Source organism: Callorhinus ursinus, unplaced genomic scaffold, assembly GCF_003265705.2.
Source record: "Callorhinus ursinus isolate GAN/ISIS: 27379988/994484 unplaced genomic scaffold, GSC_fseal_2.0 scaffold33, whole genome shotgun sequence".
In the NCBI taxonomy this organism is placed as follows: Eukaryota; Metazoa; Chordata; class Mammalia; order Carnivora; family Otariidae; genus Callorhinus; species Callorhinus ursinus.
In genome coordinates, this window is record NW_027397095.1 from 8,183,552 (window position 1) to 8,206,872 (window position 23,321).

The following is a 23,321-nucleotide window of genomic DNA, read 5'->3' on the forward strand; positions in this document are numbered from 1 at the left end:
ACACTTATTGCTCCCAGTACTCTCACTGGAAAAATTATATATAATATATATGCATGTATATTTTTCTATATTTCTCTCCTTTTCATATATTTAAAACCATGGGTTTTCTCTAATATCTCCAATTGTAAAACCTATCCACAGTGTTGATTCTTAACCTTCCCCTTCTTTTGTTTTCTTATATTTGCAACTCTGTTCTCTGACAGTGAGATAGCAGGTCCTGCTATCCTCTATATATTTATGTATTTTCCTAGTCTACTTGTATGAAACAAATATCCTGATTCTGCTAAACCTCAGCCCCATTTCCTTGTGTTGGACCCAATACCCTCTTGAACAATCCCACCTCAGTGAACGTGACTTCTTCATGCAAACCCCAAAAGCTTTTGGTCTGCATTTTTCAGGAAGAAATGAAGGAAGAAAGTCAGCATATAGATGTTTGGAGTAATGACGAATTAACTTATAGATCTAGACTATTTCTCTAAGATTTTAGAGAATGTAAAACAAGCAGTCACAAAACAAGTCAAATGGACATGATCCCAGGAGTCCCACAATCCAGCACCCAAAATTATAAAAAAGCTGTGAAATCCTACAACATCATATTGAACCTGTGCTCTATTCTAGGCACTTTTGTTTGGAATTAGCGATAAACAGAAGGATTTCAAATTAAGGCATATGCTCTAGTTTTTAGAAACCTATAGTCTCATAAGAAACAAAGGTGGGGGGGAGGTGCAAGATGGTGGAGGAGTAGGAGACCTGGATTTCGTCTGGTCCCAGGAATTCAGCTGGATAGGGATCAAACCATTCTGAACACCTACGAACTCAACAGGAGATCAAAGAAAAGAATAGCAACAACTCTCTGAACAGAAAGCAACCACTTTCTGGAAGGTAGGACATGCGGAGAAGTGAATCCGAGGCAATATTCGGGAAGAAAGACTGCGGGGGAGGGAGCCTCCTTCAGCTGCTACTGGCAAGTGATAGAGCAGCGGAGCACAAATTTGGAAATTTTAGAAGACGGCTCTGCTGAGGGACATCGATCCAGTGGCTAAGCGGGGGGTGGAACCCTTGCTGGGACAGCATGGTCTCAGGTCCTTCAGGGTCACAGAAAGACCGGGGCTGCCTGAGTGCGGCAGAGCTCCCAGGTACTGGAGCTGGGAAGCCAGCTGCAAAGATGGAGCCGAGAAGTGGGCTCTCAGCTTAGGGTTGCCATAAACCATGATCTGAGGCACAGTTAGACCACTGCTCTTCTAGAACGGACCCAAAAGCAGCAGATCAGGGGAGACTCACCTTCCTCCCCTGGGAGAAACAAGAATCTGCTGGGTTTGGAGACTTCAAACAGGGTCCTGTGCTAGAGAGAAATGCTCGGTCACAGGCCGTGTGTGCATGGAGTGCGGCCGGAGACCGGGGAGACAGGAGTGATTGACTGCTTTTCTCTGGGGGTTCACTGAGGAGTGGGGCCCCGAGCTCTAGGCTCCTCCAGGCTGGAGATTGGGAGGCCACCATTTTCATTCTTATCCTCCAAAGCCGCGGACAGCTTGCAGGGAACAAAAGCTCCTGAGAGCAAACACAAGCAGATTACTTAGCCCAGCCCCAGGCAAGGGTGGGGCAATTCCGCCTCCAGCAAAGACATTTGAGAAGCATGGCAACAGACCCCTCCCTCAGAAGATCAGCAAGAATAGCCAGCCAAACCCAAGTTTACCAATCAATGAGAATGGCAGAACTCCAGCACTAGGGGTTTGCACATAGAATTCATGGCTTTTTCCCATGATTCTTTAGTCTTTCAAAGTTAATTTTTAAAAATTTTTTTTCCTTTTTTTTAATTTTTCTTTTTCCTTTTTTCACCCAACATCTTATCAATGCTTTTTTTTTAATTTTTATTCTTCATTTTTAGAGTCATATTCCATCCCTTCATAATAGTTAACCTTATTTTTGGAATCTATATATAAGTTGTTCTCTCTTTAAAATTTTGGGATACAGTTTCTTCTAACAGACCAAAATATACCCTAAATCTCTAGTGTATGGCTTTGTTCTAGTCTCCTGCCTGATCACATTCTCTCCCATTTAAAAAAAAAAAAATCCTCTTCTTTCTTTTTTCAACCAACTTCTTATCAATTCCTTTTATAAAATCTTTTATAATTTTCATCTTTACAGTCATATTCCATCCCTTCATCGTATTTACCCTTATTTTTGTACAAATATAAGCTTTCCTTTCTTTAAAATTTTGGGAGGCACTTTCTTCTAACAGACCAAACTATGCCCAAAATCTAGTGTGTGGCACTGATCTATGCACCAGCCTGATCATATTTGATTATATTCTGTTTTTTTGTTTGTTTGTTTTATCTTTATCTTTTTCTTTTTTTTCTTTTTTCTTTCCCTTTCTTTTCCCCTGGTTTCAGGTCTCCTCTGATTTGTTTAGTATATATTTTTGGGGGTCGTTATTACCCTGTTAGCATTTTGTTCTCTCATTCATCTATTGTCCTCTGGACAAAATGACAAGATGGAAAAAATTCACCTCAAAAAAAAAAAAAAGAGGAAAAGAGGCAATACAGACTGCCAGGAACCTAATCAATACAGACATTAGTAAGATGTCAGAACTAGAGTTCAGAATGACTATTTTAAAGATACTAGCTGGGCTTGAAAAAAGGATGGAAGATATTAGAGAAACCCTTTCTGGAGAAATAAAAGAACTATAAACTAACCAAGTCGAAATCAAAAAAGCTATTAATGAGGTGCAATCAAAAATGGAGGCTCTAACTGCTAGGATAAATGAGGCAGAAGAGAGAATTAGTGATATAGAAGACCAAATGACAGAAAATAAAGAAGCTGACAAAAAGAGAGATAAACAACTACTGGATCACGAGGGCAGAATTCCAGAGTTAAGTGATACCATAAGATGAAACAATATTAGAATAATTGGGATCCCAGAAGAAGAAGAAAGAGAGAGAGGGGCAGAAGGTATATTGGGGCAAATTAGAGCAAGAACTTCTCTAATTTAGGGGAGGAAACAGGCATCAAAATCCAGGAGGCATGGAGAACCCCCCTCAAAATCAATAAAAATAGGTCAATACCCCAACATCTAATAGTAAAACTTATGTGTCTCAGAGACAAAGAAAATCCTGAAAGTAGCTCGGGAAAAGAGGTCTGTAACCTACAATGGTAGAAACATTAGATTGGCAACAGACTTATCCACAGAGACCTGGAAGGCCAGAAAGGATTGGCATGATATAGTCAGAGCACCAAATGAGAAAAATATGCAGCCAAGAATACTATATCCAGCTAGGCTGTCATTGAAAATAGAAGGAGAGATAAAAAGCTTCCAGAACAAACAAAAACTAAAGGAATTTGCAAACACGAAACCAGCCCTACAAAAAATATTGAAAGGAGTCCTCTAAGCAAAGAGAGAGCCTAAAAGCAGCATAGACCAGAAAGGAACACAGACAATATACAGTAACAGTCACCTTACAGGCAATACAATGGCACTAAATTCATATCTTCCAATAGTTACCCTGAATGTAAATGGGCTAAATGCCTCAATCAAAAGACACAGTGTATCAGATTGGATTAAAAAAAAACAAGACCCATTGATTTGCTGTCTGCAAGAGACTCATTTTAGGCCCAAAGACACCCCCAGATTGAAAGTGAGGGGGTGGAAAACCAGTTACCATGCTAATGGACACCAAAAGAAAACCTGGGTGGCAATCCTTATATCAGATAAATTAGATTTTAAACCAAACACTATAATAAGAGATGTGGAAGGACACTATATCCTACTTAAAGGGTCTATCCACCAAGAAGATCTAACAATTGTAAATATCTATGCCCCTAACATGGGAGCAGCCAATTATATAAGCCAGTTAATAACAAAAGCAAAGAAACACATGGACAACAATACAATAATAGTGGGGGACTTTAACATCCCCCTCACTGAAATGGGTAGATCATCTAAGCAAAAGATCAACAAAGAAATAAAGACTTTAAATGACACACGAGACCAAATGGACTTCACAGACATATTCAGAACATTCCATCCCAAAGCAACAGAATACACATTCTTCTCTAGTGCCCATGGAACATTCTCCAGAATAGATAACATCCTAGGTCACAAATCAGATCTCAACAGGTGCCAAAAGATTGGGATCATTCCCTGCATATTTTCAGACCACAGTGCTTTGAAACTAGAACTCAATCACAAGAGGATGGGTATTAAAGAGGGCATGAACTGAATGGAGCACTGGGTGTTATAAGCAAACAATGAATCATAGAACACTACATCAAAAACTAATGATGTATGGTGATTAACATAATAAAATAAAAAAGAAACAAAGACAAAAACATTTATTCATTTGTTAACAATAGACTACTATGTGGCAGACAAATTTCTAGATGCTAAGGAAATGATACATCAGGCAAACATAGATTTACTGTAGTCTGGGGGTTATATTCTAAAGGTGGGCATAGACAGACAGTTGCCAAATATTCATACTTTGTGATGAGTGCCATGAAGAAAATGGAAGAAGGATATGCTAGTAACTAAGTAATTATTTAAGCTGGAGTGGTCAATAGAGCTCTCCCAGATGACATTTAATCAGAGAACTCAATGTGAGTGACCTCGGTGGGTACATAATTAAAGAACAGAAAAAAAGAAATTATGGATGGACTGTGGTAGATTCTGAAGAGGTAGACAAAGGTTGGTTTGTGTAGGGCTTTGTAAGCCAGAGTATGAGGTTTGGATTTTATTCTAAGCACAATGGAAAGTCACTAGAAGTCTTTAAGCAAAGTATGGTGAATGTATACAATTAAGAAAATCCATTAAATAATAAAACATCGTGGTATATATTGTGAAGAAAAAGTCAGGTAGGAAAACCTAGGGCAAGAAAGAGTGAGGTAACAGCCAATGAAGTGAGGAGTCAGTAAAACTGCAGATGTTATAAATGAAGAAAGACATGAGGGCCTGAATCAGGGCCATGGAAATGGAGATAACATTGGAAGTAGAGATGGATTTAAGAAACATTCAGTGTATAGAATTGTCAAGAGTTGCTAGTTTATTGGATGTACAAGCGAGGGAGAGGCAAGGAGAGCACTCAAGAATGACTTGTGGTTTTTTTAGGATTCGATGATACACAAAGACCAAATAAAAAGTTAACCTTGCTTATGCATGGTTGATGTGATTATGGAGATTATTACTTCCTTATTTACATCTTCCAGCATTGTGTGCACTTTTTACTGTGCTATGGTGAAACACTCAGATCCCTCCCTCTTCAAGCCTGTGGCATTAGTTACCCAATACATTGTAGTCAGCTTAAAGGAGTTGCTATCCCCAAGGTTACATTCTTTCCCCGAGGGCATCCCACAACCAATGACTGGTTGATAGAATGGTCACAACACCTGGACCCTGCCTCCTTTTGAGATACCTGTTAAGGCCCTGTCAGCTCCACAGAAACCTGTGAGGTCAAAGCTTCTAGTTCAATTGCATGACAGTCCAACTACTCCCTAACCTCTTTCCCTCACTTATGAACAAATGATATTTTTGAGAGCACTTCCCAATAATCATCTGCATGCAAATATATATCTCAGAGTCTGTTTCTGAGACTATGGTAAACTATGAGTTTCCTAATCTGAAAAACAATTCAACAACAATGATTCCATTTTTGTTTTGGAAAACAAATATACTTAACACAGGGGAAAAGATACCAAAAAAGATTTTTTTGGTCACTATAAGTAATAACTACCCTTTTTAAGTACCCCTTAAAAATGGTGGACATTTCAAAGACATGTTCTATAAGTAACAGAACACCCTTAGAGCTATTTGTAAATGAAGTGGGGTTTTTGTAATGTTGTACATGTCTAAATGCCTATTGAAACCTTTGGATGAATTTGCATGTATAAAAGAGTAAGGTTAGATTTCTCCAAATGGGCTATCATTCATTTTTATTTATTATATATTCTCTATGGTAATTAACAACCATTAGGCATATGATTCTATAAAGAAAAATCATTATCCATGATATTATATAGTAACTCTATCTCTATTCACAATTCATAATGCCTATTATTCATTATCCTTAAGCATATTGGAGTAAAAGAGTTTGAAATAAACTTCCTTGTATTATAACAAAAGGCTCTTGAGGATGCACATTGCAAATTTCCACTAATAAGGATTTAATCAACCCTTAAACTTTTTTTCCCCTGCTTATTTATAACATCAAACAACCTGTGCGAATGCCAAAAGGAATTGGAAATGTTGGTTGAATTTTCATCAGCTAGCCTGCCAGTTGGAAAGTTGATAGCTTACCTCAAGTGACATCTGTAAAATGAAAGCAAAATTAATTAGAAATCTTCACTTCTGGAAGGTAGACAAACACATCTTTTCTTATCTTGTCTCTTTGACAACCATCTGCCTTCTGTATATGAACAGTGAATATAAGAGTATACTATTTGAAACTAAAATTATACACAGATACACACACACATCAAAAAAGACAAGTTAATTAGAATAAACTTATTTTGTATATTTTGAAAAATATTAATGTTAGAAATAAAAAAATCCTGTTACTGACTGAAAACAAATGGTAGAGAACACAGAAATTGTTGTTAATCTGTTTCTCTACATAATTAATTATTCTTTGGTGGTATTTAATTAACTGGGAGAAGAAATAATGTATTTCTTCTTATTAATTTCAAAAGACATTGGTTTTTGTTTGTTTTTTTTAAAGATTTTATTTATTTATTTGACAGAGAGACACAGCGAAAGAGGGAACACAAGCTGGAGGAGTGGGAGAGGGAGAAACAGGCTTCCCGCCGAACAGGGAGCCTGACTCGGGGCTCAATCCCAGGACCCTGGGATCATGACCTGAGCCGAAGGCAGACGCTTAATGACTGAGCCACCCAGGTGCCCCTCAAAAGACATTGTTTTTTAAACTTGCATTATATTTTCCAGAATGAAAATAGCTTTATATTTTCTCTGCTTATATAAATAATATATTCTTGCTATAACAAATTTGATGTAGAGAAAGTATAATTATTAAAGTAAAATTTATTTTTAATTCTAACTCCTGTAAAGAAATAGTGTTAACTGTTTGTATCTACCCTTCCATGAATATGTTCTCTCTGTATCTATCAACCTACTTACCTATACACAAATAATATTTATACATAATGAGTAATACTACATTTACTATTTTCATATATTTTTGGTATTCAAATGTCATGGACATTTTTTATGTCAATAAACATAGTTCTACAATCTAATTTTATTTATTATTTTTATTTTTATCTTTTTGAAGATTTATTTATTTGAGAGAGAGAGAGAGAGAGAGAGAACAAGCCAGGAGGAGAAGCAGAGGGATAAGTAGATTCCCCACTGAGCAGGGAGCCTGACACGGGTCTCGATCCCAGGACCCTGGGATCATGACCTTAGCCAAAGGCAGACACTTAACCAACTGAGCCACCCAGGCACCCCTACAGTCTAATTTTATTTTATTTATTTTATTTTTTAAAATATTTTATTTATTTATTTGAGAGAGAGAGAGAGAGCATGAGAGGGGAGAGGGTCAGAGGGAGAAGCAGTCTCCCCGCTGAGCCGGGAGCCCAATGTGGGACTTGATCCCAGGACTCTGGGATCATGACCTGAGCCGAAGGCAATCGCTTAACCAACTGAGCCACCCAGGCGCCCATACAGTCTAATTCTAAATAGGTTCATACTTTTCCGTTATATGGTCATATCATATGTTTTATTCAAGTGATTCCTAAATACAGGACTTAACAGATTGTTCTCATTTTTGTAATATATAATAAACTTCATAAACTGTGTTATTTATATTTTGTTGTTCTTGAGTTCCTGGATATGGAACCAAAAGCATTAGTAACAAAAGAAAGAAACTGACTGCATAAAAAAATAAACATTTTTGCTTTGGAAGTCCTTTACTTAGCTGGACATGCTTTGATCCTTGGGATCAGCCCAAGATGAAGGGTGAAGGCTTCTCAGTCCTTTTATAGAATGTACCTTGTCTGGGTTTGTCTGTGGGTTTTTCAATTCTCCTATATATAGGGCTGCTTCTGAATGTCTTAATTTCCCAAAGCATGTCACATCAGTTTCTCCTTGAAGTCTTAGATGGTCTATTGTATGTCTCCACCCATAATCTCTTCTTTTTTTTATTATTATGTTATGTTAATCACCATACATTACATCATTAGTTTTTGATGTAGTGTTCCATGAGCCATTGTTTGCGCATAACACCCAGTGCTCCATGCAGAATGTGCCCTCTTTAATACTCATCACCAGGCTAACCCATCCCCCCATCCCCTCCCCTCTAGAACCCTCAGTTTGTTTTTCAGAGTCCATAGTCTCTCATGGCTCATCTCCCCCTCCAATTTCACACCCTTCATTCTTCCCTCCTCCTATCTTCTTCTTTTTTTTAACATATAATGTATTATTTGTTTCAGAGGTAGAGGTCTGTGATTCAACAGGCCTACACAATTCACAGTGCTCACCATAGCACATACCCTCCCCAATGTCTATCACCCAGCTTCCCCATCCCTCCCACCCCCCACCACTCCAGCAACCCTCAATTTGTTTCCTGAGATTAAGAATTCCTCATATCAGTGAGGTCATATGATACATGTCTTTCTCTGATTGACATATTTAGCTCAGCATAATACCCTCCAGTTCCATCCACGTCATTGCTAATGGCAAGATTTCATTCCTCTTCATGGCTGCATAATATTCTATTGTATATATATATACCACTTCTTCTTTATCCATTCATCTGTCGATGGACATCTTGGCTCTTTCCACAGTTTGGCTATTGTGGACATTGCTGCTATAAACATCAGGGAGCATGTACCCCTTCGGGTCCCTACATTTGTTTCTTTGAGGTAAATACCCAGTAGTGCAATTGCTGGATCATATGGGAGCTCTATTTTCAACTGTTTGAGGAATCTCCATACTGATTTCCAGAGTGGCTGTACCAGCTTGCATTCCCACCAAGAGTGTAGGAAGGTTCCCCTTTCTCCGCATCCCTGTCAACATCTGTCTTTTCCTGACTTGTTAATTTTAGCCATTCTGACTGGTGTGAGGTGGTATCTCATTGACGTTTTGATTTGGATTTCCCTGATGCCGAGTGATGTTGAGCACTTTTTCATGTGTCTGTTGGCCATTTGGATGTCTTCTTTGGAAAAATGTCTGTTCATGTCTTCTGCTCATTTCTTGATTGGATCATTTGTTCTTTGGGTGTTGAGTTTCATAAGTTCTTTATCGATTTTGGTTACTAGCCCTTTATCTGATATGTCATTTGCAAATATCTTCTCCCATTCTGTCAGATGTCTTTTGGTTTTGTGGACTGTTTCTTGTGCTGTGCAAAAGCTTTTTATCTTGATGAAGTCCCAATAGTTTATTTTTGCCCTTGCTTCCCTTGCCTTTGGCGATGTTTCTAGGAAGAAGTTGCTGCGGCTGAGGTCGAAGAGGTTGCTGCCTGTGTTCTCCTTTAGGACGTTGATGGAATCCTGTCTCACGTTTAGGTCTTTCAACCATTTTGAGTCTATTTTTGTGTGTGGTGTAAGGAAATGGTCCAGTTTCATTCTTCTGTATGTGGCTGTCCAATTTTCCCAACACCATTTGTTGAAGAGACTGTCTTTTTTCCACTGGACATTCTTTCCTGCTTTGTTGAAGATTACTTGATGATAGAGTTGAGGGTCCATTTCTGGGCTCTCTATTCTGTTCCATTGATCTAGGTGTCTGTATTTGTGCCAGTACCATACTGTCTTGATGATGACAGCTTTGTAATAGAGCTTGAAGTCTGGAATTGTGATGCCACCAGCTTTGCTTTTCTTTTTCAACATTCCTCTGGCTATTTGGGGTCTTTTCTGGTTCCATATAAATGTTAGGATTATTTGTTCCATTTCTTTGAAAAAAGTGGATGGTATTTTGACAGGGATTGCATTAAATGTGTAGATTGCTCTAGGGAGCATTAACATCTTCACAATATTTGTTCTTTGGATCCATGAGCATGGAACGTTTTTCCATTTCTTTGTGTCTTTCTCAATTTCTTTCATGAGTATTTTATAGTTTTCTGAGTATAGATTCTTTGCCTCTTTGGTTAGATTTAATCCTAGGTATCTTATGGTTTTGGGTGCAATTGTAAATGGGATCGACTCCTTAATTTCTCTTTCTTCTGTCTTGTTGGTGTATAGGAATGCCACTGATTTCTGTGCATTGATTTTATATCCTGTTTTGGGTGCAATTTTAAATGGGATTGACTCCTTAATTTCTTTTTCTTCTCTCTTGTTGTTGGTGTATAGGAATGTCAATGATTTCTGTACATTGATTTTATATCCTGCCACTTTACTGAATTCCTGTATGAGCTCTAGCAATTTTGGGGTGGAGTCTTTTGGGTTTTCCACATAAAGTATCATATCATCTGCAAACAGTGAGAGTTTGACTCCTTCTTTGTCGGTTCAGATGCCTTTTATTTCTTTTTGTTGTCTGATTGCTGTGGCTAGGATTTCTAATACTATGTTGAATAGCAGTGGTGATAGTTGACATCCCTGCCATGTTCCTGACCTTAGGGCGAAAGCTCTCAGTTTTTCCCCATTGAGAATGATATTCCTGTGGGTTTTTCATAGATAGCTTTTATGATATTGAGCTATGTACCCTCTTTCCCTGTACTCTGAAGAGTTTTGATCAAGAAAGGATGCTGTACTTTGTCAAATGCTTTTTCTACATCTATTGAGACGATCATATGGTTCTTGTTCTTTCTTTTATTAATGTATTGTATCACGTTGATTGATTTGCAGATGTTGAACCAACCCTGCAGCCCAGGGATAAATCCCACTTGGTCATGGTGAATAATCCTTTTAATGTACTGTTGGATCCTATTAGCTAGATTTTGGTCAGAATTTTTGCATCCATGTTCTTCAAGGATATTGGTTGGTATTTCTCCTTTTTGTTGGGGTCTTTGTCTGGTTTTGGGATCAAGGTAATGGTGGCCTTATAAAACGAGTTTGGAAGTTTTCCTTCCATTTCTCTTTTTTGGAACAGCTTCAGAAGAATAGGTATTAATTCTTCTTTAAATGTTTGGTAGAATTCCCCTGGGAAGCCATCCAGCCCTGGGGTTTTGTTTGTTGGGAGATTTTTGATGACTGCTTCAATTTCCTTAGTGGTTATAGGTCTGTTCAGGTTTTCTCTTTCTTCCTGGTTCAGTTTTGGTAGTTGATACATCTCTAGAAATGCATCCATTTCTTCTAAGTTATCTCATTTGCTGGTATATAGTTGCTCATTCCCTGTATATTTTCAGACCACAGTGCTTTGAAGCTAGAACTCAATCACAAGAGGAAAGTCAGAAAGAACTCAAATACATGGAGGCTAAAGAGCATCCTACTAAAGAATGAATGGGTCAACCAGGAAATTAAAGAAGAATTTAAAAAATTCGTGGAAACCAATGAAAATGAAAACACAACTGTTCAAAATCTTTGGGATGCAGCAAAGGCAGTCCTGAGAGGAAAATATATAGCAATACAAGACTTTCTCAAGAAACAACAAAGGTCTCAAATACGAAACCTAACCCTACACCTAAAGGAGCTGGAGAAAGAACAGCAAATAAAGCCTAATCCCAGCAAGATAAGTGAAATTATAAAGATCAGAGTAGAAGTCAATGAAATAGAAACCAAAAGAATAGTAGAACAGATCAACGAAACTAAGAGCTGGTTCTTTGAAAGAATTAACAAGATTGATAAACCCCTGGCCAGACTTATCAAAAAGAAAAAAAAAGGACCCAAATAAATAATGTCATGAATGAAAGAGGAGAGATCACAACCAACACCAAAGAAATACAAACAATTATAAGAACATATTATATCCACCCATAATCTCTTGCTACACGCTCCTGCACTACTGTAGTCCTCCTTCAGCTTTTACAAGCAGCTCTTGATGTTTTCACCACTTTTCTGCACCAGAGATCCAAGTTAGGTGATTCAGAGACCAGTCCTTTAGGCAGTCCAGACACATTAGAACGCTGTAAACAAGATCTTTGATTCCTTCAGTTTAAAGAAGAGAAATGGGAACTGAGATGCTGCCTTAGATGGTTAATTAAATGTCTTCACCCAAAATCTCTTGCCCCAAGCATCTGTGGGTCTTAGGTCCCAGCAGCTTTCATGAACACCACCCCGTCATTTTGCCTTCCTGAGCTCAAAGTTAGGTCAAATAGAGACCGGTCATTAAGGCAAACCCGGTAAGTCAGAACATTGCTCTGTTCTTCTGGTTCTAGAGGGAATTGGAAAGTCAGCAGCTGTTTCCTCCAAACCAAGACCATAAAGCACCAGGGAAGAGGTGGGTTAATGGTAAGTAAAAACACCAGGAAATTTCCTACCATTTGAATTCTGCTTTTTCTTGATTGGATGTTTGCATGGCTGCTCTAAACCTTTGATTATTTTCCAAAACTCCTATAAAGTTACTTTAGCCAGCCTTTAGTTTGTTGTTGTTTCTATTTTGTTTCTTTTTTGATGTTTCCATGGGCAAATGAGGACCTGGAACTTCCTACTCCACCATTTGGCTGATGTCACCTCTGAATCATTAATGTTTAAACAGACTCAACATAATTAGAAATTTCACTGCATTGATTATGATTTGATTATTCTTTTATTATTCAAAAGATGCTTCTGAATTTTGCCAAACCAGAGAGACATCATTATCAATATCAGCCCATTATCAACATAAGCAGACTCCTTGATAGGTCAGATTCATTTTATCTTAATGTATCCCCCCTACCATTTTCATACTTTTTTCAATTATTCCAATAAATTTTTCAGGAAAGGATCTAATAACAGTAATTTATATCTCTGTGTTAATTAACATTCTTTTTTGTTCCTTGTTAAAAGAACATGAAATATTGGTGAGTTGATGAGAGAGGCAGATGAAATCACATCATTTAGGTGATTGCCTTCTTTCCTAAATACAACTACAAACACAACATCACGTGAGCTGGGTCATGAGTATATGCTTTCTTCAAGTATAGAAGAGAAAGGAATTATTGATGAACTTATGGCTCTTTGAAAATTGATATTTTTCACTCAATCACAGATACATTGCTGCTATTGTTCAAATCATTCTATCAAGTTCTTCCATATCTCCCAGGATCTATATTCATCTAACCATGTAAACTAAATCAATTTGCCACCTGGAATATATCATTAATTACCATGCCTGCATCCTAAGTTCATTATCTGGGCCCATAAGCAGAAATGTTCAGTCTTTCTCCATATTTCACCCAACTCTTTTCTAGAAATGAATTTTCCATACTCCATATTTCAGGATCTTATGCTACCTCCTCAATTCTATAGAGGATCTCATATGCCCAGCTCTCAAATTCTTTCAACAATTTTTCACCAGGGGTAATTTTGTCTAGAAATTGGACAGTGTAAAAAGCATTAACATAAAAAATTATACTGACAAGTCATTTAAAATTAGTTTGGATCTCTATCTTAAATATAAGTATCATCTTAATAGTGTTTCTTCCTTAACCTATGGAATATGGCTAGTTAGCCTGTGTATAGTACAAATAGAGCTAACACTTTGGATTATTCTGAATATTGGAATATTTCATATGTCTTGAGAACATTCTGCTGTACTTTATTATTAATCTCAAATCTAAGAATAAAGATTTTTCTGCAAGTTTCCTGGCCAATAGCATCATATTATTTAATTGAGATCTAGGACTTGGCTTGTCAAACCTAAGTATTTCAGGTCTGCTAGAGTGAGTTTTAGTTTGGGCTAAATTACACTATTGATTTAGTAATTTGGTTTTAATTAGTTATATTCACTTAATCGTTTCTAGGTCTGTCATGACATTTAAAAACGGGGTTGTGGAAATTTATTTCACACTTTGAAGACTTTAGTATATCTTTTTTTTTTTTAATTCATCACTTCCACTCTGAAACTTTGTGTGGAAGCTTTAGTCAAATGAAACTCTTGAAATTGATTTTTACATGTAGGTTTGTTTTCAATAGTGAGTGCCTTCAACACATTTCTTTAGCCACAAACATAAAAATTATCATGTGCTGCCATACAAGAATAAGGTTATATCATGATGTATAGTAACATCATGTGTTATGATGTATAGTAACATTTTCTAGAATTTTAAATGCCACCTATGATGATTGTGATGGTTACTAATATGTGTCAACTGGATCATAGTATGTCCACATGTCTGCTTAGTAATTATTTCTGGGCGTGCCTGTTTAGGGTGTTTCCTGAAGAAATTAGTATTTGAATCAGGTAGACTGAGTGGAGCAAATTACCCTTCTCTGTGTGGGTGAGCACCAACCAATCCTTTGAGGACCTGAATAGAACAAAAAGGTGGGAGAAAGGAGAATTATATTGCTTCCTTCCTGCCTGTTTGAATTGGAGTATCAGTCTTTTCCAACCCTTGGACTGGGATTTATACCATCAGCTTCCCTGGTTCTCAGGCTTTTGAATTCAGACTATAATTATACTGCTGGCTTTCCTGGGTTTCCAGCTGAGATGTTCTGGGACTTCTCAAGACTTCATAATCATGTGAGCTAATTCCTCATAATAAATATCTTTATCTCTCTCTCTTTTTCTATCTATTGTCTATATATCTATCTATCATCTATCATCTGTCTAAATTTCTCTGGAGAACCCTGATTAATACAATGAGGGAGCAGTATTTCAATAAATTTGTCTTTGTTCTTCATGTAATAATAATAATAACTCATCACCATCATCATTATTAATCTATGCAAGATGTTGAATATTAAGCATATAAATTTTAAGTATAATACATACTATAGTCTTATACTGTCCATGACACCCACTTTAGCTTTTTCCCATCCACTGACAGAACCATAATGTCATACAATTAAGCTTTCTCCTTTGTGTTCACTCCTACTAGCATTGTAACATGATGTATGTTACTCAAATTCCCAAAACCTATAGTTATAATGCTACCCAGGAAGGATATTGGAAGAGCAGAGTGTGACTGACAGAAACTAATATTTTTCCAAGTGTGTTCTGTGGGAAAGTGCTTAATAGAAAACGAAGTTTGGAAAACTCTGATTAAAGTAAAACAGATTTCTTTTCCACAGGACTTGTCAGGGACTTCACTCAGATAGCATGCATTGTGACTTTCTCCAAATTGAATGTAGTGTATACGTATTTGCCAAATGTATTTCATCGCAGAACACACGCATGTATATTTTTTGTAAAGCATCTCACAAATGAATATTTATAATACATCTTAGAAATTCTTGCTTAGATGGTGAGTGTTGTGAATTGTGTAAGACTGTTGAATCACAGACTTGTACCTCTGAAACAAATAATACATTACATGTTTAAAGAAAAGAAGATAGTAGGAAGGGAGAAATGAAGGGAGGGGAAATCAGTGGGGGAGACGAACCATGAGAGATGATGGACTCTGAGAGACAAACTGAAGGTTCTAGAGGGGAGGGGGGTGGGGGGACGGGTTAGCCTGGTGATGGGTATTAAAGAGGACACGTACTGAATGGAGCACTGGGTGTTATATGCGAACAATGAATCATGGACCCTACATCAAAAACTAATGATGTAATGTATGGTGATTAACATAACATAATAAAATAAAAAAAGAAATTCTTGCTTAGAAAACTTTGAATGTTCTTTTTGGTGTGTGTTGTGAACTGAATGTGTTTCCCAAAAATCCATATTGTGAAGCTCTAACTCTCAATACGGTTGTATTAGGAGGTGGGAGGGAACCAGTTATAGACAAAGTCATGAGGGTGGAGCCCCCACTATAACCTGACCATGCTGGCACTCTAATCCCAGACTTGTAGCCTCCAGAATGTGAGAAACAAATTTCTGGTTTTTAAGCCATCTAGTCTATGGTATTTTGCTATGGCAGTCTAGGCTGTCTATATGCAGTTGAGTAGTTTGGGATAAAACTGAATTTTTGGTTCATCTCTGATGCTGGCAGTCTAACTTCATCTCTTAGTCTGTCAATACATCTGTAGAGACAAAAATATTTACCCTTCAGAGTTGTTGCGAAGACTTTATGTACATAGCTCATAATAAACTATGATAAATGATATCACAGCTATTATTATTATTATTCACTATTATAGGTTTCTCTTAAACTCGGTTTAAAGAGAATTGAAAATTTGGAAATTTATGAATTAAGCTACTCAAATTGGAAAATTCTGGTCAAAATACAGTATCCATTTGGATCCTTTTTGTGAGGACAATAACTTAAAATCTGTTGCTGTTAAAACTGGGTCCAGAACAGTTAACCTTGGAGCTTCTGGGGTGATAGTAAAGCTGTTTGAACACGATCAATACCTAGTGATAAACCTAGGTGAGACCTTGCTCTCCTCAACACACTGATTTTTGATTAACATTTGCTGCTCAGCAGGCCCAATTGTATCAAATGATGTGTTAGCTATATTAGTTGGGTACTCCACTGAGCTCTAATGCTTTGAGAAATTTTCATATAACAAACCCCAAAGACTATTTCTGGGCTATGAATATACCCATAGTATCTCCAGTTGGCCATCACAATACCTTAATTCTTGTGCAGGTTGAAAATAATTCTCATAATCCAATTGACTTTTTTTTTTTGCTTGAAAACTATCTTTGTTAGTAACTGTGTTTCATAAAAATTATGGAAAATGTCTTCAGATCTAGATATATTTTTTTGAAATGCTTACCTGACAATTTAGCCTGGTACCTTAACTCTAAGAAATAAATACATCAATGTTGAAATTTGTGGACATTAGAGTGATAAAAACATGATTTAAGCATTTATTCTACAACATACCTTCCTTTTAAAACATTATTTTTTGAAAACCTGGTTTTACAAGTTAAAATCATTTGTGCTAGGCCTGGTAGGAAAATTTTTTAAAATGAGTAAACTGGATAAGGCTTCTTCCACCCTTGGAGACCTTGTAACTTAATATTATTTATATTTTCATGTGTAGGCAACATATCTGTTGAGAGACAAACAGTATGTTGTACTTGTTTTCTTAATATATTTTCCAGATGTGCATGCACTTTCCCAATGCTTTTTCTTAGTTTCTTTTTTTAAAGTTTTTATTTAAATTCCAGTTAGTTAACAGAGTGTACTATTAGTTTCATGTGTACAATATAGTGATTCAACACTTTCATACAACACCTGGTGCTCATCACAATAACTGCACTCCTTACTTGTTGGGATGAGCATGGAGTGTTATATGTGGGTGATGAACCACTGGATTTTGCTCCTGAAACCAGCGCTGCACTGTATGTTAACTAACTTGAATTTAAATTAAAAAAAAAAAACTGCAGTCCTTAATCCCATCACCTATTTCACCCATCCCATCACCCACCTCCATTCCAGTAACCATCAGTTTGTTCTCTATAATTAGGGGTCTGTTTCTTGGTTTGTCTCTCACTTTTTTCCCCTTTGCTCATTTGTTTTGTTTCTTAAATTCCACATATGTGTAAAATCATATGGTATTTGTCTTTCCCTGACTGTCTTATTTTGCTTAGCATAATACTGTCTAGCTCCATCCATGTCACTGCAAATGGCAAGATTTCATTCTTTTTGATGGCTGGGTAATATTCCATTGTGTATATATACCACAACTTATTTTTTTTAATTTAATTATGTTATGTTAGTCACCATACAATACATCATTAGTTTTTGACGTAGTGATCCACGATTCATTGTTTTCTTATAACACCCAGTGCTCCATGCAATACATGCCCTCCTTAATACCCACCACTGGGCCAACCCATCACCCACACTCCTCCCCTCCAAAACCCTCAGTCTGTTTCTCGGAGTCTATAGTCTTTCATGATTCATCTCCCCCTCCGATTTCTCCCCTCCTTCATTTTTCCCTTCCTTCTCCTAATGTCCTCCATGCTATTCCTTATGTTCCACAAATAAGTGAAACCATATGATAATTGACTTTCTCTGCCTGACTTATTTCGCTGAGCATAATCTCCTCCAGTCCCATCCATGTTGATGTAAAAGTTGGGTATTCACTCTTTCTGATGGCTGAGTAATATTCCATTGTATATATGGACTACATCTTTTTTATCCATTCATCTGTTGAAGGGCATCTCAGCTCTTCCCACAGTTTGGCTATTGCAGACATTGCTGCTATGAACATTGGGGTGCATATGGCTCCTCTTTTCACTATATCTGTGTCTTTATCCATTCATCAGTTAATGGACACTTAGGCTGTTTCCATAATTTGGCTATTGTAAATAATGCTGCTATAAACATTGGGGTGTGTGTATCCTTTTGAGTTAGTATTTTTGTGTCCTTTGGGGAAATACCTAGAAGTACAATTGCTGGATTACAGGGTAGTTCTATTTTTAAGTTTTTGAGGAATCTTCATACTGTTTTCCACAGTGGCTGCATCAGTGCAAGAGGGTTCCCCTTTCTCCACACCCTTGCCAAAACCTGTTGTTTTTTGTGTTGTTGGTTTTAGCCTCCTAATACCTTTTTGAATCATTATTTATGTATATGTGAATTATTATTTATGTATATATATGAAATTGTGTGTGTGTATGGAAAAAGAGAGATACAAAGCTAGATGGACAGATAGATAAATCCTTGCTTCCTATTTTCAATTCATTTCTCCATAAGACAGCATTTTGCTATGAAGTCAGTTAGGTTCTCTTAAAACACAAAGTTAATGTGCAAAAATATTACTGACTTGTCTCCTTTAATTTTTCAATGCTTAGAGGACAGTTAGACAAGTGATAATGGAAAAATGTACATGTATTCATATGGAATTAAAATTACTAAATTGAAACACATTTGAAATGCCAGTTTGCTCCTCTAAAATATATTATAAAAGATGTAAAATTTGGAGATAAATGCATTAAGCTTTTTTAAAAAGTGTAGTAACTAGGAGTCTCATTGTTCATTTACCAATCAGCTATAGTCTGGTTCCTTTGGTTCATTCTTTGCAATACATTGGATTGTTATTTAATTCAACTCCAGCTGCCATTTCCCACCCAAATCAGGGTTTTAAAAATTCCATTCTAGACTAGCTATAGCAAATGAATATTAAGTTCATGGTAGCTGGTATTTAGTACATAAAGTTACTGAAATTGAGAATGTCATTGTCCCAGCTCATTTTTGACCTGGGATACAGTCACCTGTCTTTCTATGGATTGACTGATCTTCAACTTCTTACCTATAATTGGTCCAATCAGCTGGGACCAAGATTATAAGGTCATGTGGTATAAAGCATGACCAACAAAAAGCTTCTTTTAGAACAAGAGCTATGGGTGAGGCAAGTTGACATTAAAGATGCTGTGGGAAGGCAGGCAACATGCTCTTTTCCTACTCCTCTGTTCAGGATAGTTTAGGGATCATTAACCAGGAATGAAGGAAATGGAATCTCTGTTGATATTTATTGATCTTATAATTCTACGAATTAAGAATTAAAGAAAGTATAAGAAAATAATACTAAAAATATTACATATTTCCTTTTCTTGTGTATTTGAAACTGTGCATTATGCTATATTTTAGATTTTTGAAATGATCGAGACTGATTTGACATGTCCAAAAAACTCTCAAAAAGGGGAACCAGACACTTGGGTAAGAATTCAATATATCTTTTTTTTCCCCATGATCATGAAAAGAGTTGTGCATGGTGGAATGAGAGATGCCAAGTAGAGAGAGTCGCACCTCACATATTTTCCTGCTCTCTAACCCTCAAATGTTCTAGTGATCTCAGCCAAATCAAAATAATTCAACATATCTTAACTTTATCCCAACAGTTCTCAGCAGTTGGTTCAAATTTTTGGCTGAGTTGTACATTTAGCATTTTATAACTATATTCTACCTTAAAAATAAAAGCAGTACTTAATCTTCAAAGAAATAAAACAAGAGCCTCACTATATCACTTGTTTTTATAAGCAAAAACTCAACACAGAATACATACTATAGGCTGTGCTTTGCCTTGGGAAACAAGCCAAGATACATTTCAATCTCAGCTCTTTCATCTCCTAGCTGTATAAATTTGCTGAGTTGTCTTTAACTTGATATACCTTCACTTCCTAATAATGTTCAATGGGAGAAATAATACTTGCTTCCAGTTGTTGTGGTAGGTATTAAATAAAATAATTTATGTAAATCACTTAGCATAGTACTTGTCTTATTAATAAGCACTCAATAAACAACAGTCCTCTAGACCACATCTCCAAAGCAGTGAATACAAAACAATCCACTAAAGTACCAAAGAACATATTATTTAATTTGTATATTACTTTATTTAAAAAATATATACATACATAAATACATATATAAAATTTCAAATCAATGTAAACATGTAATTATGTCATATTCACTGAATTTTGGAAGGTATTTTAATTTTTTTTCCCTTTTTGCTTGCCTCATCCCTATCTCTTTCTCTCCTTCCCCCATATCATCTCCCTTTCTCCACAATACACAAATATATTCTAGGTATTCCATGTTAGAATACTGGTATACATCTGCATTATATTAATTTATTAAATCTCTTTTTTGTTCTCAAGAATGTTTAAAGGATATGGGTATAGTAGAATCAAGTATACCTGCTTGGATTTTTTTTTTTTTTTTAAATTTGTGAAGTAGAGTCTTCTGCCTATTCTTGTATGTTCTATGAGATTGTGAGGCCACTTTTAAATGCCTCATTTGTACTTAATAAAAGGCAGCCAGACAATATGTTAACCTCAACCATTTAACCTACATGGTTAGAAATGTGTCTGATCATGCTCTGCCTAAAGAATCATGATTCTAGCACATCACTGAGATTATTACATTGCAGCTTCCTTAGGTATACTTATAGGGTGGCTGTAATGCTCAATGTGCTCTTTCTACTCAGCTCTATTATGTGCCTGGCAGTTGTGTATGGTGGAGGGAGTGATGCCAAGGAGAGTGGCACCTCACTACATTTTTCCTCTCTCTAAACTTCAAATGGCCTAATGGCTTCTGCCAAGTCAAAAGGCAAGGACTCACAATTAGAGGCAGAGTCCAATGTTAATGTTAAACCTATTGACAAAGAATACTTATGTTTTTTTTCTTTTTTAAATATTCTATCTTGACAACTTTTCAATGTCTATATATGTTTCATGGTTTCTTTCTTAATGATTTTTAGATTAATTTTTTATTTTGAGATAATTATAGATTCACATGCAATGGTAAAAAATAATGCAGAGAGATCCAGTGTACACTTTACCAAGTTTCCTCCAATAACAACAACAACAAAACAACTGTAGTAAAATATCAAGAATAAAATATTGGCATTGATAAAGTCCAGATACAGAAAATTTCCATCACTACAGTGATACCTACTGTTTCTCTTTTATTGCCACACCCACTTTCCTCCTACTCTTCTTCCCATATTTAACTCCTGTCAGTCATTAGTCTATGTCATTTCAAAAATCTTATATAAATGGAAGTATATCCTAGGTAGCCTTTTGATATTGGCTTTTTACGTTCAATATAATTCCCTCAAGACTCATTCAATTTGGAGCATGTATCAATAGTGTGTTCCCTTTTTATTGTTGAGTACTGTCCATGGTATGGATGTACCACAGTTTAACTATTCATCTGTTGAAGGACATCTAGATTGTTTCCAGATTTTGGCCATTGCAAATTAAGCTGTAATAAATAGCCATGTACAGGATTTTGTATGAACATATGTTTTAATTTCTCTAGGACAAATGCCCAGGAGTGCAACTGTGTGGTTGTATGGTAAGTATATTTTCACATTTTAATTTATTTTTCAAAAGGGAGGGAGGAAGGGTGAAGCAGAGGGAGAGGGAGTGAGAGAATCTTAAGCAGGCTCTGTGTCCAGCACAGAGCCCAACATGGGGCTCGATCTTACAACCCTGAGATCATGAGCAGAGACAAAATCAAGAGTTAGACACTTAACCAAATGAGCCATCCAGGTGCCCCCAGGTTATTTTTTGTTTGCTTGTTTGTTTGTTTGTTTTAGTTATAAGAGTGAGGACCTGGAAGGAATAGGGATGTTCTATCTTTTCCAAAACTGGAAGTCTCCCTTCCTGTATCTCTGTGATATTTTGGACAGTTATAACACCCATCCTCCATTACTGCAGACATAAGGGCATTGCATTATGACTTGGGGAATGATACTAGGTGTGTTAAGAGGTTGCCTCTCTATCTGTGGTACCATACCCCCCAGAGCATAACAAAACCCTTTCCTTGTTCTTGTGAATCCTGGGTAATGGGTATTATCTTCTTTCATGAAACATGGGAAGAAGATACAGCACATTTCTTTTTTTTTTTTCTAAACCAGTTTGTATATGAGTCTAAATTGCTGAAAGTCTAATATCAGTAATTTCAAGGGTTATCCTTTTTATGGGATATTACTAGATTTTGATGCTTACTTGGTCCCAGGGGGAAAAATGGGTATATTCCTTAGTTCTTTCTGTTTGCTGTGGATACTCCCATTGTTCATTCTATTACAGAATGACATCAAGATGACCTAAATTGGTCCTTGCTAGTCTGGCTACTGTGTCAGAAGAGCTACAGTTTCCCCTTTCAGCAAGCCTTGCCAGTGATCACAGGTTGAATTCCAAAATCTCTCACAGCTGCTCTTAGGGTCTTTACCTGTGGAGTCCAACTTCCACAGATGTCCACAGCCATATTTTACCACTTTAGGTGGTGTAAAGATCTTTTTAAAAATTTCTGTCACTAGCAGAACCTTTCATTCAACCCCTGACATATCTCTTGAGAAGTGATTAAGAACATGGAATATGAATTCGGACTACTTGGGTTAAAATCCTGCATCCATCACTTACTAATTCATTGACTTACTAAATCATAACCCCTGCAAGCCTCCTTTTCCTTATCTACAAAATCTACCACTATTATAATAGTGGATTAAACGAGATGATATTTTTAAATTGCTTCAACAATACTTGTTAATGTAATAGCATATCCTAGGTACAACAGGTTGATAGTAAAATATAAGTTCTATACACTTAATAGGTAAAATTTCTCTGTTTAGGCCACCTTCTGCTTTGGTCTCAAACTGATCATAGCCACTTTAATTGCTAAGGCTTTCACAGTAATCGCCCAGGGGATAGGGGTCTATTTTCAGGGTAGCCCTGAAATACACTGAAGATGTTAATCTCCTACCTGTAACACACCCTGTCCTGACCTGGGTGAAAACAGTCTAGACCACTGTTTCTCAAACAGTGGTTCACGGACCATCTGAATCAAATCTTTTAGGATAGGGTCAAGGCATGTGCATACTTATTAAGCTGCCCCCATGATTTGAATGTACACTAAAGTTTGTGAACCTCTTCTCTACATTCTCCATGCCTTGTCATATAT

The 23,321-nt window shown here is 36.6% G+C and overlaps 1 pseudogene; it reads right to left on the minus strand.

Moving 5' to 3' along the window:
• LOC112809241 (dynein light chain 1, cytoplasmic-like) overlaps nucleotides 1-22,628 on the minus strand; it is a 127,120-nt pseudogene extending 104,492 nt beyond the window's left edge.
• Between the last annotated feature and the right edge of the window lie 693 nt (nucleotides 22,629-23,321).